Here is a 14,135-nt window from a genome sequence, read left to right on the forward strand (position 1 = left end):
AATTCCCTACCTTCCCTTTGCCATCACACATGGCCTAGCTCGCTGCACCTCACTCTTAGTATTTCACCTACCACATGCTCCCCTAGCTCGCCCTTCATGTTTCTTTAAATACCCTTGTTTTCTCCCTGACGGTTTTGTAAAGCTGTGGCTACCCTCCTCTGCACCATCCACTCCACCCCATCATGGACTTTTGGCTATTCCCCTCCCCAGCTCCTGCCCATATTTCTCTATTCTGCCACCTCTTCCTGTCTTTTCCCAGCCTCTCCCAATTTACTCACCCCTTTGCATTTGTCAGGCAGCTTCCTCTTTGCTGCTTGGGTACCAGCAAGGGGAGCATTACGAGCACTTCAGAACGTGTCTCCCTGATCTTAGTTCTGTGGCTCCCAGCAGCCAGGAAAGTCCTGGTCAGCCCTTACGTCCTTGGCATGGAGCATGCTTCGTTGCTTTGTGAGGATGGCACTTGGCTGTCTGTTTGGCAGTTAAGAGCTGTGAGGGGTTGGAGCATGCTCAGTGCAGGTGGAATCTTTGGAGAATTTAGCTGCCAACTAACAAGCCTCTACCGGGCATGTGTGCATGAGATTTTTCAGACGTTTATAACTTTGGCCAAATTTGGATTGTATTTCATGGAGAGAGCCTAAGGAATATCCCTGACACCAGGGCAGCCTCTCCCCTACCAAATTTAAATTCCTTCCTACAGAATGTGAAAGTGCTAGAGCTTCTCAGCGAAACAGTTGTGAGAATTATTTTAACATGAGCAAAACAACATATCTCATTCTTGGAAACAGCAGAGCCATTTAGCTGAAACTTTATTTAAAAAAGAAAAAATCAGCCTGAGCAGATGCAGCATGAAATACTTCAGCCTGAGCAGTTAAAGATTGGCAAAACTGTAAGCACCTGAAAACCGGGTCCCATAATGGAAAGCGTGAGGTAACCTTACCTAATGGTCCTGTTACCTGTGCTGACAGTCTATTATGGATGTGCTGTTTAGAGATCCGTTATTGTTCCCTTTGTAGTTTTGCTGCACAGAACCTAGTGTTTCACTGGAATGAGTTATTGCTGTGAAAGTTTTATGTCTGTAGATATATTTAGATTTTTCAGAAGTGTAGGATAAAACTTTCTGCCTGGCAAGCCATTCAAAATGCCCTACTTAAAATTTTTTTCATTCACTGCTAACTTCAAAGTGGAATATTCAAAATTCAGACATACAGTAGGTTGCTTTTTACATTTAAAATTCATATTTTGGTTTTGAAATAAAAATTAACAATCTTTGGCTGATTAGACTGGATATCCTCCAGCTTCATAGCAATTAAATGTTAAATTATTAAGCAGTTAGTACTTTAAATTTGAAGTGTGGAGTGCTTAACTGAGTTCCAGAACTGTAGGAGCTGTGGGGTCGGTTTGTGTATCTGCCCACTTACATGGTCTCCATTACCATAGTATCAGAGCACCTCCCAACTACTTAAAATTAGGAACAAGATTTTCCTCCTTCCCAGCTGTAGGAGCAGAGGCTTGATTAGTTTTATAGGGTGTCTGTTTCTGTGAGTGAGTGTGACAGTGGGTGTGTTTGGGTGTCTGAAGAACTTACTGAGGGAAAGCAAATTAGAAGTGAATTTTCTCTTACGTGGTAAGTTCAGTTGTCATGAACTGGAATGTGCTATTGGGCAAACTGGCTATTCAGGACCATAGAGGCAGCCAGTTGGTCATAATCCTTGGTGCCAGAAGAAACTCCCCATATACAAGTCTATTGACTGATTCACAGCTCCACCAAGCTGCTCTGTTTCCACAGTAGCAGCCTCCTGTGAGCCCCATATTCTTCAGCAGGTCCTTGGACAGCTCCTCGCCCTTAGTCTCTTCATGGAGGGTCTCTCCAAAGACTCGGAACCAGTCCTTAGAACTGAGCCTGCAGTACTCTCCTGTGAGTTCCAGAAGTAGAATTGTCATGGGCTATTCTGTAGTAGTGTAGCTTAAAATTTGACAGCTCTTAAAGTGTGTCAGATTTTCATGTAATTCATGGCATTTGCTTTAATATCGTCTATACATACAGAGCCACAGTGATCATCCTTTCGCTTTAAAGTGCAATTCTTTCATTGTGCGCTATTCTTTTAAACCAAGAAAATAGCACCTGTACCCTGTGAAATGTTGCAGGTATGAATGATTAAATATGTAAGACTTAGATCAGCACCTTCTTGTTGCAGTAGCTGTTTGTCACATTTCCTCCCAGTGAACTCTTTGCAGAGTGGATAGTGTCACATGCCGCCATCCCTTTGAGAGAACAGCCTGTGGTTTTGCTCATTCATCCAGCTGCAGTTCAGTGTATCGTGTGGTTTAATGCATTCCCAAAGACACGAGAGAGAGAAATCCAGGAGGTACCTAGGCATTCCAGTAGGGCATCCTTGGCTGTCTCAGGTTCATAGCCAAAGACCTAGCAAGGTCTTTCTCATTTTGGAGACATTCCTGTTTGTATCGCTCTAGTCCAGAGGTCGGCAACTTTTCACAAGTGCTGTGCCGAGTCTTCATTTATTCACTCTAATTTAAGGTTTCACGTGCCAGTCACACATTTTAACGTTTTTAGAAGGTCTCTTTCTGTAAGTCTATAATACATACAACATTGGTTTAGTTATATAAAGTAAATAAGGTTTTTAAAATGTATAAGAAGCTTCATTTAAAATTAAATTAAAATGCAGAACCCCTCGGACCAGTGGCCAGGACCCAGGCGGTGTGAGTGCCACTGAAAATCAGCTCACATGCCATCTTCGGCACATGTACCATAGGTTGCCTACCTCTGCTCTAATCTCTCATTGGGAGGTAGAACCATGGACCTGCCCTTTGAGATGAGGGTTTCGGAGTTGCAGACAGAAATGGTTAACTCATCTTATACCTTCTTTTCCCCTCTTCTGAAGACAAGGTGCTTTTTGGCAACATCCCAGTTTTTTTTGACCGGTATTTGGCCTTGCATCTCAAACGGCTCCCTACTCTGTCTCTTTGCCTATTGCTATCCTGGGGAACTCGAGTTATATGCCTTGTATGTGAAAAGAGCTCTTAGGTACTAGTTAGGCCAGAGTAGACCATTTTGCTGACTGTTTATTTAGCAGAGTTCTTCAGCTCGCAAGGACCTCATTGTTAACTATCTTCTACAGTGGAGGCTTCAGGAATCAGATAAGGGGGTTACTTATCCCCTAGCCACACTGACACTTTCGACTGCTTTGGAGCCCAGTTGCATATTGGGCTTCTGAAGAGAATGATCTGAAGGATAGTTAGGTGCAGGGTGAATTATTTATCCCTTTAGTTGGTGAAATATATAGCTCTGAGCACACTTGGATGAGCCCGAACCGCCAACTCTTGCTTCAAAATTTTTTCCAATGCTGCATGGTTAAGAACACAACTCCAACGCTGCTGTTGTGTGGAGGGAATGTGTTTGGGATGCAGGACTTACTTAGGATAGGTAACTCCTTATTAACAGATTAAAAAGCCTTTTAGATTCTGCTTTCATTAGCCACAGGCCAGGCTAACTCTGAATTCACTGCATATGCATAAGTAGGGGGAGGACTGATGGGAGGATGGGATGAGTTTTATCTAGGTGTTTTTGAATGCCTTTAATGGGGACGTCTTTTATGTATTTGTACATGCCGCTCGCTGTTCAGATTGACTCATTTATTAAATTTGAAATAAATACACTTTGGTTAAAAAGTAAGGGCGCACATTTTCCAGGTTCAACAGAACTTCCTAGTCTACACATTGCATGTATAACACAGGCTATTTTCATACTGATGTTCGTGTTTGCAAACACAGCTACAAGACCAAAAACTAACTAACAAAAGATAAGAACAGGAACACTAATGTTACCAAGACTGCAGATGAGTTTCTTAAATATTCATGTATCTGGCTGAGAGTTTTCAAAGGGTTAAGTTAGCAAGTTGATGGAAGTACTTTTTTTTAGCTTTGTTGCCTGGGATCTGATAAATTTGAATGGACAATATACTCTGAGAGCTTAAGTATTAAGGCACTGGCTGTGTTTCATAAGATTTATTATTTGTAGTGTTCTGTTCTACCAGTTATTTTTTAAACACTGTCCTAAATTAAGGTGACTTGAGATTGTAATGACATGTTGCATCAGGCAAAGGGAATCTTAATAGATTTTCCAAAATGTTAATGGCAAAACTTTTCTCTCCTTTCCTTGGTAACTTTCATTCAGTTTCCCAGATGTTAGAGCAGTGGTGTCAAACGTCTTCAGCCTGAGGGCCAAACACATTATTTCAGAAAGGTCAAGGAGCCACAGTCAATACTTTGTGGCATGTTTTCTTCCCTATTCTGCTCCGACTGCACTATTCATGCCCCCACAAGTTCCCCTGCTGAGATTATCTCCATATGTGAGAAGTCTCCAGTGACTGTAAAGCTGGTATAGTCAATTCTTACATTTCCTTGGTTGGAGCACGTTACACTCTAGCTACCTGTACACAGCCGGTGTACATCCCTTAGTAGACCATTGAGTAGGCATAACTTAAAGCAGCCAAACTTTGGGCTGGAGCAGAGAATTGGGAACCAGTAACTGGCCATTGGTTCTTAGTTTTTCCTCTTCTGGGCTGCCCTGGATGGTTGCGTGGGGTAAGGGAGCCATCCTTTGCTAGGCGCACTCCCTTAGGCTGAGGCTCAGGCAGAGGCAGCCGAGGTGTTAGCAGAATTCTCACAGCCTAAAGGAAGGAAAAGAGCAGCCAGAGCTACTTTCTCCTTCCCCTTGTGATGTAGCAGCCAGCCAACTGGTGAGCTGTTGAGTACCTATGGCAAAGAAGGGAAACCAGCCGCTCAGCATGCTCCTGGTGAAGTGGTGGGAGGCATTTGGGGTGCTACCCCTAACTGCATCTCTCTAGTGTTTTAAATCAGCTCTCACTCAAACTTAAAAATGGAATGACTCAAGGGACACGTTTCCGATTCTAGTCAAATGTTATAGTTTGTTTCTAACACAGTCCCCCTCCAAGAGCACAACTGTCCTAGATCCACAAGATCTGGGCTGTGCCTGGGAACCAGTCCCTTAGGAATGACCCCTTTATTGTGCTGGACCCTGAGGAACCATACAGTTTTGCAATGCAGGCCCGTAGCCTCCCTGACCCCAAAACTGGGCGTTTGGGCACAGGCTGTCCCTCCTTCTCTCCCTGGAGCCTGTCCTGCCGATCCAGACTCCTGCATGAGATTTGTTCTGCCCCTTCAGGGCACAATGCTCTCAATAAGTGTTTGCAGCAACATTGCAGCCTTCTCAAAACAAGGTAATAATTTATTAGTCACCTGGCATACAGAACCTGACGGTGTCGAGGCTAGCATCGAGAAGCAAAGGCTAAGCCAGAGGTCAGACTAGCTATGAGCCATGCTGCTGTAGGCACCATCTTTGATTCCTCTCTGTCTCCCTTTCTTTGTTTTAGTCCCTTTGAAAGCTCCCCTGTTCCTCTGAGAGCTCCATTCTTAACACAGCCACATCACGTGACACCTTTCTGCTTTGTTCTCCAGTTCAGGTCTTGCTCTGCTTCTCTGCGGAGAGGTGGAGGGAAATTTTCCTGTTGGCTGTTTGCTAAGTGTGAACGTCTTGGTCTGTGGGGTTTCCATTGTCTCTTCCAGATCCTCCTTCAGATATGTCCACTTTGTTCAGCTTGGTTGGAAGCGAGTTATTAACAGTCTGCTATGTGAGTCAAACACCTCATCTCTTCCTGATACACACCAGGTATGTCTACACGCTGCTATAGTGTGTTAAGCATAGATTCTACCCGTGCCGACAGGGGGTTCTCCCATCAGCGTAGGTCATCCACCTCCCTGAGAGGTGATTGCTAGGTTAGCGGAAGAATTCTTCTGTTGATCTAGCACCATCTACACGGGTTAGGTCAGTGTAGCTACATCTCTCAGGGGTGTTGATTTTTCAAGCTATATGGATGTAATTTCCTTGTGGAGAGCAGCCCTCAGTACGTAGTAATGCAAAGCCCTGAGGGAAACAAAGGCATGCATAGGAATCCTAAAAATACCAACATTCCCACGTTCATCACAACAATGTAAAGCTGTGAGGGTCACGTGTTGAGCATCACTGGACGAGTGGCCTGTATTAATGGGGGTGAAGAAGGGGCTATTAGAAGAAAACCCTACTACGTGGTTTCTTTACTCAGCTAAGATTCCTTCTTAACCTTCTCTCGGCGCTTATTTAAAAATTGCAAAAATAAATATCTATAAAACATTAGTTTAACTAATAGTTTTCCCCTGAGTTGAAAATAGCCTGTACCTTGCAGTGAAACTGAGTGTTACGTAAAAACAAAACAAAAAGACCAAGATTGAGGAAGAAGAGCCTGAAAATGGCATGTGTCGATTGTGGGGAGAACGCAGGGTAAACTGTAAACAGATATGACGTGGTGCAATTAATATTGTTTCATCTGTGCTTTCTAACCAAAGCTGATGCCTTATGGAAAACTGAGAAATACATCTCTACCCTGATGTAACGCAGTTGTGGGGAGCCAAAAATCCCTACCGTGTTATAGGTGAAACACTGTTATATCAGGGTAGTGGTGGCAGGGCTTCGGCAGTGATTTAAAGAGCTCCGGGCTCCGGCCGCTTTGGGGAGCCTGGGCCCTTTAAATTGTCGGCTGAGCCCCGCCGGGGTAGCGGCGGCAGGACTCCAGCAGTGACTTAAAGGGCCTGAGGCTCCCCGCAGCAGCCAGAGCCCCGGACCCTTTAAAGTGCTGCCGGAGCCCCACTGCCACATGCGAACCGATGTTATACCAGGTCATGTTATAGCGGGGTAGAGGTGTTCTATGTGGTTTTTTGTCTCCTTTTGCACAAGAACACTTGGTAATAAACAAGATTTCTGTTTCTCTAGCTGGTGTGCTTCCTGCTACTTATTCCTCACCTGAAGTCCTTGGCATTTTCTGGTCTGATCCTTTCTCATCACAGCAATGATCTTTCATGTCTGGAATCACTTACATGCAGAATAAGCAGGAGCATATGAGTTCTTAAATGATTATCTTGTTTGCATTTGTGTGCATGAAGTTTGGTTTTTTTAAAAACGGGCACTAAAAATGATCAGACATAGAAGTGTGAACAGTGTTCCTCCAAGTGTCTCCGTAAGTTATCTGTTGGCATTAGATCTGTTGGAAAACAAGAATTGTTATCCAAATCCTGGGCCAGTGCTTACATGGCAGTAAGGGACCCAGTAGCTTTGCAGCTATGGGCCTTAGGGCTTGTCTAAGTAGGGAAGCTCTACCAGCATGAGAGAGGGTGTGAATTACAATGATGTAGTTACACCAGTTAATTCCCCTGCAGACACTGTTATTCCAGTATGATGATGCCTGCCTTTGGGGTTTTTGTAATATTGCTTTGGAAGCAGTTTATGCTAAGTCAAAAAAGTGACTCTTATCCTGGAGCAGGAGTGCCCACACAATTGCGTTATATCCAGTAACTGGAAAAATCTCCTATGTAGATGAACGCTTAGAGTAGAAGTGCTCACTACCAGCTTCAGAAAACATTTTGCGGAAAATGGAATATTTGTATGTGTTGGTGGGTGATCAGATGAATGTCCAATTTCTGAATATTGTAATTAGGGACAATATTTTCATGAGTCTGGGTTTTTTATGTTGCTGGGATGCTAGTTTCTTGAGGGAATAGGTTACTTTTTTCTCCCTCCCCCCATAGATGCACTCTGATTTAGAGTACTGAAGTGTGTCATGATATGACTAGTACTGCTCCTGTGTGATGATGGTGAAAGTTATTCGGTGGCTAGCAAGTGTTAAATTAATGTTGAGAGTTTATCTCTGCCTGATTGCGTGGCTAATTATGACTTGACACTTCTGATTTTGTGATTTGGCAGCACCACAGAAAGTCCTTTCTGAAAACCTCAGATTGATTTCACTCTCAGCCACCTAACCATGATACTAATTTCTTGAATTGCTGAACTTTTATCATTTGAAGCCTATATAAAGGCTCATAAAACCTCCTTTAGGGGAGAACGTTGGAACAGAGAGATGTATATTTTCTCCCATTAACTTTTTACTATTCCATTAATGCCCCTTTTAAAGTGGTTCTCAAACTAAAACAGTATTTTTGTTTTTTCTTTCCCTAAACCCCCACCCCTTTCTCCCACTCTGCTTTCTTTTAATGTGGTTGTTACCTAGTTGGTTAAAAACTTAGTTACATGAGGGTATCTGAACTACATGTTTTAACACTGGGCTGAAACTTGATTTTTTTAGCATTGAGAAACTACATTGGTTTAGTTGTAACTTCTTCTGGGGAAGGCAATTGCCTAGGCCAGTTGGGCTCATGTAAGTTGGTTTTTATTCTCCTCCACATCCTCCTTTGAGTTGTTTTCACAGTGCCAAAATGTTCCCATCAAATATCATGAGGACTTTGCTGAATGAAATTCAGCAGCTAACAAAATGAATAAAATTGTGCCTGATAAAACCGTCACACTGAAGGTTGATTGGTACTAGTCTGTCACTACTACAACATGAAAACAAAATATATATCTGAGCAAGCAAATACTAGTTTGGCTCAAAAATAAATTTTCCAGCAAGACTGGAGCCAGACAGTTACTTAGATGATTGTCCTCCTCCCCCATTTTTTACTGCCTTACTAATCCTTTGAATATTTTGAGATTGGAAGCTGTGTATATTCCCTTGTGATTCCTTTTTGCTTTTTAGCCAAGTTTGTGAAATACTCGGTTTAAAAAAGTGTTGTCATGCTTGCTTAGAGTCTGAGCGTATAGCCAGGGCTTTGGAGCGGAGCCCGGACTGGAGCTGCAGGTTTTTGTCTGGAGCTGGAGCGGAACTGGAGCACAGCTCCAAAGCCCTGCGTATATTTCCAGTTAATATATCCTGTGTCAGTGTGACACTCTAACCAAGGCACCCAGAACACACTCTGCCTCCGCACAAGAGCTGTGCTGGAGGGTTAAACTGTGTCAGGTCCCTGCCACACCAGTCTGTCTGCCTCACTAGCAACCTCCGGTTCCAGAGTTCCCCAGAGACTTTTCTGTGCAGCATCCACTCCTTCTCACTGGACACTTTCAGAAATTAGGTTTACTGTGTGCAAAGAGGCAGTGTATGCACTAGCCTGGCTCCCTGAGGCTACACACTCTACATTAAAACACAGCACAGAGATGATTTGTAGCAAAACTAAGAGTAAGTTTATTAATAAAGAACATAGATTTAAGTGATACTAAGCAGAGATAACAGAAAATCATTAAAAGCAAAACAAAACATGCTTTCTAAAACTCAATTCTAGCAAGTTGTCTTTGCCTAAAATAGCTTCTCACTTACGTCAAGCTACCAGCATCTCCAGCCCGCTAGGAGGAAAGAGGATCCAATGTTCACAGACTCAAAGATTGCTGTTCCCTTTGCCCCCTACATGATGGATAACCAGAATGTCTTTTTGCTCCCCTTATATTTCCCAGAGTCCGTTGTCTTTGTCTCAGGAGCCAAGAAAACCACCTGGGGGTTCAGACTCCCTGGCGAGCTCACCAAGCTGTTTCCTCCACAGCTTGATTGCTTGGGTTACCTCATATGTAAATGTACTTTCATTGTGTATGGCTTACAAAGCTTGCCCCAGATAAGTAAATTCAGTCCTTTGTCTAAGGCAGGCTTATCTAGCCTCTGCTTCCCAAACATATTTAAAGAACATATTTCCAGCACACAAGTCTTTATACACATCCCGTACTACATCACTAAGTGATATTCATGACCAGTGTCTCACCGTTTTTTTTGTACTGTCTTTCTCAATGCACTTTTATAGTACAATAATATTGTATACAATCAGTTAATTCAGTTGCTTATTCTTTGGTTCAGATCACCTGTTCTCTGTCCTGGGATGTCTTGACCCAGATTGTGACAATCAGCATAGATCTGTTTTCCAACGTGGCATGCACCAAATTCTGTTAAAAGCTGATCATTTCTCTCAGTGTTTCAGAATTGTGGTTTTATGTTCACTTTAAATTCTGTTTCTTAAAATGAGTAATGAAGCTGTCAACTAATATATATATAATTTTTTTAAAATGTAAAAATTATGTATTGGCACACTTTTAGCAGCCAATGCACCCTTCCCCCGATCTAGTTTTTCTGTTAAAATTCTTGATAAAAGGAAGACGTTAAAATTTTGTAACTAAGAGGAATAGTTCTTTAGTTTGTGCAATAATAATATATTCGCAGATATAAATAAATATCCCTCCCCCAAATCCCTACAATGTACTTTAACTTCTAGGTTAACAAAAATAAGGTTTTTTCTTTATTATTGGACTTTGCAATACTATTTGACCAAGAAACCTAAAAGCCTAAAATTGTTGTCTTGATGGAATAAAAGAGAAAGTTACAGAGGTGTCCTGCAACAGGCAGAGAAACTAATTAAATGTGGTTCTACTCAGCAAAGTGACTGGGGAAAATGGCACCGTAATCAGTAGATCGTTACTCTGTGTGCACTGAATTCCTTGTGATCACTTTAGTGATGCTTTGTTTTGCTGCTTCATACTACCGATAGGCTTGTAGAAACAACACAGCTATGGGAGAGTGAGTTGGGTTTTGTCTTGTCTCACACAACACCCACAGAACAGCTAACAAACTGCAGAACCAATTCTGCCCCGATACACCTTGCTTCTGCTTCCAGAAAACGGGGTTGCACAGGTGTCAGGAAACAAAATTTGTCCTGTGCTATCTTTTACTAGTATCTAATGGCTGAGCCAGAAAGAACCCAACTTGATTTTGAGAGTCCATTTCAATTTGCAGGACTCATCAGTAAGTAGAATGTTTGGTTTTCCTTGTAAGCAAAGCACATTTGGATTGGGAATCATTAAAATACTAAAAATTATAACCTGTGATGCTTTTTTCACAGCATCCCTTTGTCCGATTTGAACCACATTTTTAGAATTTAGGAGGAGAGTGCACTTTGAGCAGTTGAAGATTTTTCTTCATTGCTTATACATTTGGGCTGTTCAGAATAATAGGATTTTTTTTGTTTTGCGTTTTAAAACAAAAGGCTGCTGCCAACCAGGTTTTTGGGAAACCAGTTTCTCTTTTAAAACAGTGCCATTGTTATATGGTGTAATGCATGATTTACAGGAAGGGAGAACCTCTGATTATTGCTCACAACTAGGGTACCTCTCTCCCAAACTGGCAGCTGCACTTCTGAGGGTAGAGCTCTGCAGGCATGGGATATCTAGGCAGGTGGCTCAGGTCTTTCTGGTGTCTTGGAAGCCAACTGTCAGAAGGCCCTGAAATTACAAATTAAGGAAGTTTGTGGTGCATTCGGGCCCCAGTTAGCTCCTGTTTTTTATTTTTGCCCTTCAGCGCATGTGGATAGACTACTTGCCTGCCTCCTGATGTAAAGGCCAGCTCCATCCTCGTACATTTGGCAGCTATTTTAGCCTGTCATGAACTGATTCAAAGGAGACCAGTGCACGGTGATATGGAAGGTGAGCTTCTCAAAATAAGCCAATTAGAGGCTTAGGAGATCCTTGTTGTCAGGTTGAGGCAGTGTTTGACATTTGAAACCTCATGTTAAACAGCCCCCAGTGTTAGGGGAGAATGATGTCACCCTGACAAAGCTGATGAAAGTTTCTTTTGAGCCATTCAGTTCCTGTGAGCTTAATTATCTTGCATGGAAGGTTGCTTTCTTGCTGGGAGTCCTTTCAGCTCACAGCAGGAGTGAGCTTCAGGCTGTCGTGACCAATCCAGTTTACACCAGGTTTAAGGTGGTGCTGTGGAATCACTGAAGAGTCCTCCCCACAGTGGTCTGAGAGTTCCACTCCATTGAGTTTTTCATCCTGCCAACATTTGTCATGCCTTCTGTTCCTCTCCATGAGGCCCTTCTTCATGTGCTCAGTGTCAAAAGGTCTGTGGGGCTCAGTTTCATTTGGGGCAGACTACAGCCCTTAGGAAGTCCACTCAACTTCTTGCTGTTTTTCATACCAATCAGTGTGGGCAGTGCTGTTCTAGTGTGGGGGAGGGATAGCTCAGTGGTTTGAGCATTGGCCTGCTAAACCCAGGGTTGTGAATTCAATCCTTGAGGGGGCCACTTAGGGATCTGGGGCAAAAATTGGTCCTGCTAGTGAAGGCAGGGGGCTGGACTTGCTGACCTTTCAAGGTCCCTTCCAGTTCTAGGAGATTGGTATATCTCCAAGTATTTACTTCTCATTATAGCTTGGCTGGCCAGAAGCTAGAAGACTATAAGAACGTAAAAATGGTCATACTGGCAGGGCTGGCTCAAGGGTTTTAGCTGCCCCAAGCGATGGGAAGAAGGAGGAGGAAAAAAAAAAAGCCGCGATCAGTGCCTGCTCCACCACGCCACTTTCTTCTTCGGCGGCAATTCAGCGGTAGGTCCCTCCCTCCGAGAGGACCGAGGGACCCGCTGCTGAATTGCCACCGAAGAGCCCGACGTGCTGCCCCTTCCCCTTGGCCGCCCCAAGCACCTGCTTGCTGAGCTGGTGCCTGGACCCGGCCCTGCATGCTGGGTCAGATCAATGGTTTGTGTAGCCTAATAACCTGTCTTCTGACAGTGTTCGGTGCCAGATGCTTCAGAGGGAACGAACAGAACATGCCAGTTATCCAGTGAGCCATCCCCTGTCATCCAGTCCCAGCTTCTGGAAATCAGAAGTTTAAGGAGCCTCAGAACATCGGGTTGATCCCTGATCATCTTGGCTAATAGCCATTGATGGACCTATCATCCATGAACTTACCTAATTCTTTGTTGAACCAGTTACACTTTTGGCCTTCACAACATCCCCTGGCAGTGAATTCTACAAGTTAACTGCATTTCTTTAAGAAGTGCTTCTTTGTTTTAAATGCTGCTGCTTGTTTCATTGGGTGACCCCTGGTTCTTGTGCAAAGGGGTAAATATACTTCCTTATTCACTTTCTCTAAACCATTCATGATTTTATAGACTTTTATCATTTCCCCCCCTTAGTCGTCTCTTTTCATCGGTCCCAGCCTTTTTTACTCTCTCATTGGACGGTAGCTGTTCCTTAACCCTAAGCATTATTATTTACCTTCTCTGTACTTTTCTCATTTCTAATGTATCTTTTTGAGATGGGGTGACCAGAACTGCATGCAGTATTCAAGGTGTGGGGATACCATGGATTTATACCAGTGATACTCAGACCTCAGTGGTTCAGAAGCCAAATTTGTGATCAGCATTACCCAAAAGAGCCACAGCAATGTGAATTCATTGTTTTATTTACTGTAGTACTATATAATCATATTTAAACAGTATGAGGGGAAATATTTAGTGTGTGTGTGTGTGTGTGTTTTTTCTCATGGCAAAATGACTGAAAGTATTTTATCAACTACAGTTAGTTAATAACATAGTTAAAAGCATCCTGATTAGTTAAAAACTTAGATGGGTTAATAATTAAATCACACAGTGTTTTAATGTTGTGCTGCAAAGAGCCGTAGGTGACACATTAAAGAGTATCTTGTGGCTTGCGAGCCTCAGTCTCAGTATTACTATATATAGAGTGGTGTTATGATATCTTCCATGTTAGTACCTATCCCTTTCCTAATGATTCCTCACATTCTATTAGTATTTTTCACTGCCACTGCATACAGAACAGATGTTTTCAGAGAACTGTCTATAGTGACTCCAAGATCTTCCTTGAGTGGTAACACCTAATAAAGACCTCAATCATTTGTATGTATAGTTGGAATTATGCATTACTCTGCCTTTATCAACACTGAATTTCATCTGCCATTTTGTTGCCTGATCACCCAGTTTTGTGAGATCCCTTTGTAACTCTTACTTTGTGAGCTTCACTGTCTGCAATGAAAGGAACTGACTGAAATGTTTAGAGGGCAGTAGTTTTCTACCTCTGTGGGTGGCATGCAAAGGTTAGTATGAGTCTGGCTCATGGTTTACCTTACTACCGCTGCCCTCAGATCAAAATTATAAGAGCTGCGGTAGATCTACCTGTGTCAAACTAGAAAGCTAAGACCAAAGAGTGAGAACTCTGATTGCCTGGTATCTTCAGAGAAGCAGACTTGCAGGTAAATAATTTTCAATTGCTGTCTTATGCAGCTTCCAGTGATTGTACTCTTAGGTTTTTTGTTGTTAAACTGCATTCACAAAAATTTAGTCCACAAACTTTTGACAGAATAAGTTTAATAGATTTTTTTTTCCTATTGTACTTTAATTTCAAC

General features: G+C 42.7%; 1 protein-coding gene across 13 annotated transcripts in view; it reads left to right on the forward strand.

Annotated features, from left to right (window-relative positions):
• The window catches only part of BCL2L11 (BCL2 like 11), an 81,575-nt gene that overhangs the window by 15,746 nt on the left and 51,694 nt on the right, over positions 1 to 14,135 (forward strand). The gene's annotated exons all lie outside the window — the stretch shown is intronic.

The sequence above is a fragment of the Gopherus flavomarginatus genome, chromosome 4 (assembly GCF_025201925.1).
Source record: "Gopherus flavomarginatus isolate rGopFla2 chromosome 4, rGopFla2.mat.asm, whole genome shotgun sequence".
In the NCBI taxonomy this organism is placed as follows: Eukaryota; Metazoa; Chordata; order Testudines; family Testudinidae; genus Gopherus; species Gopherus flavomarginatus.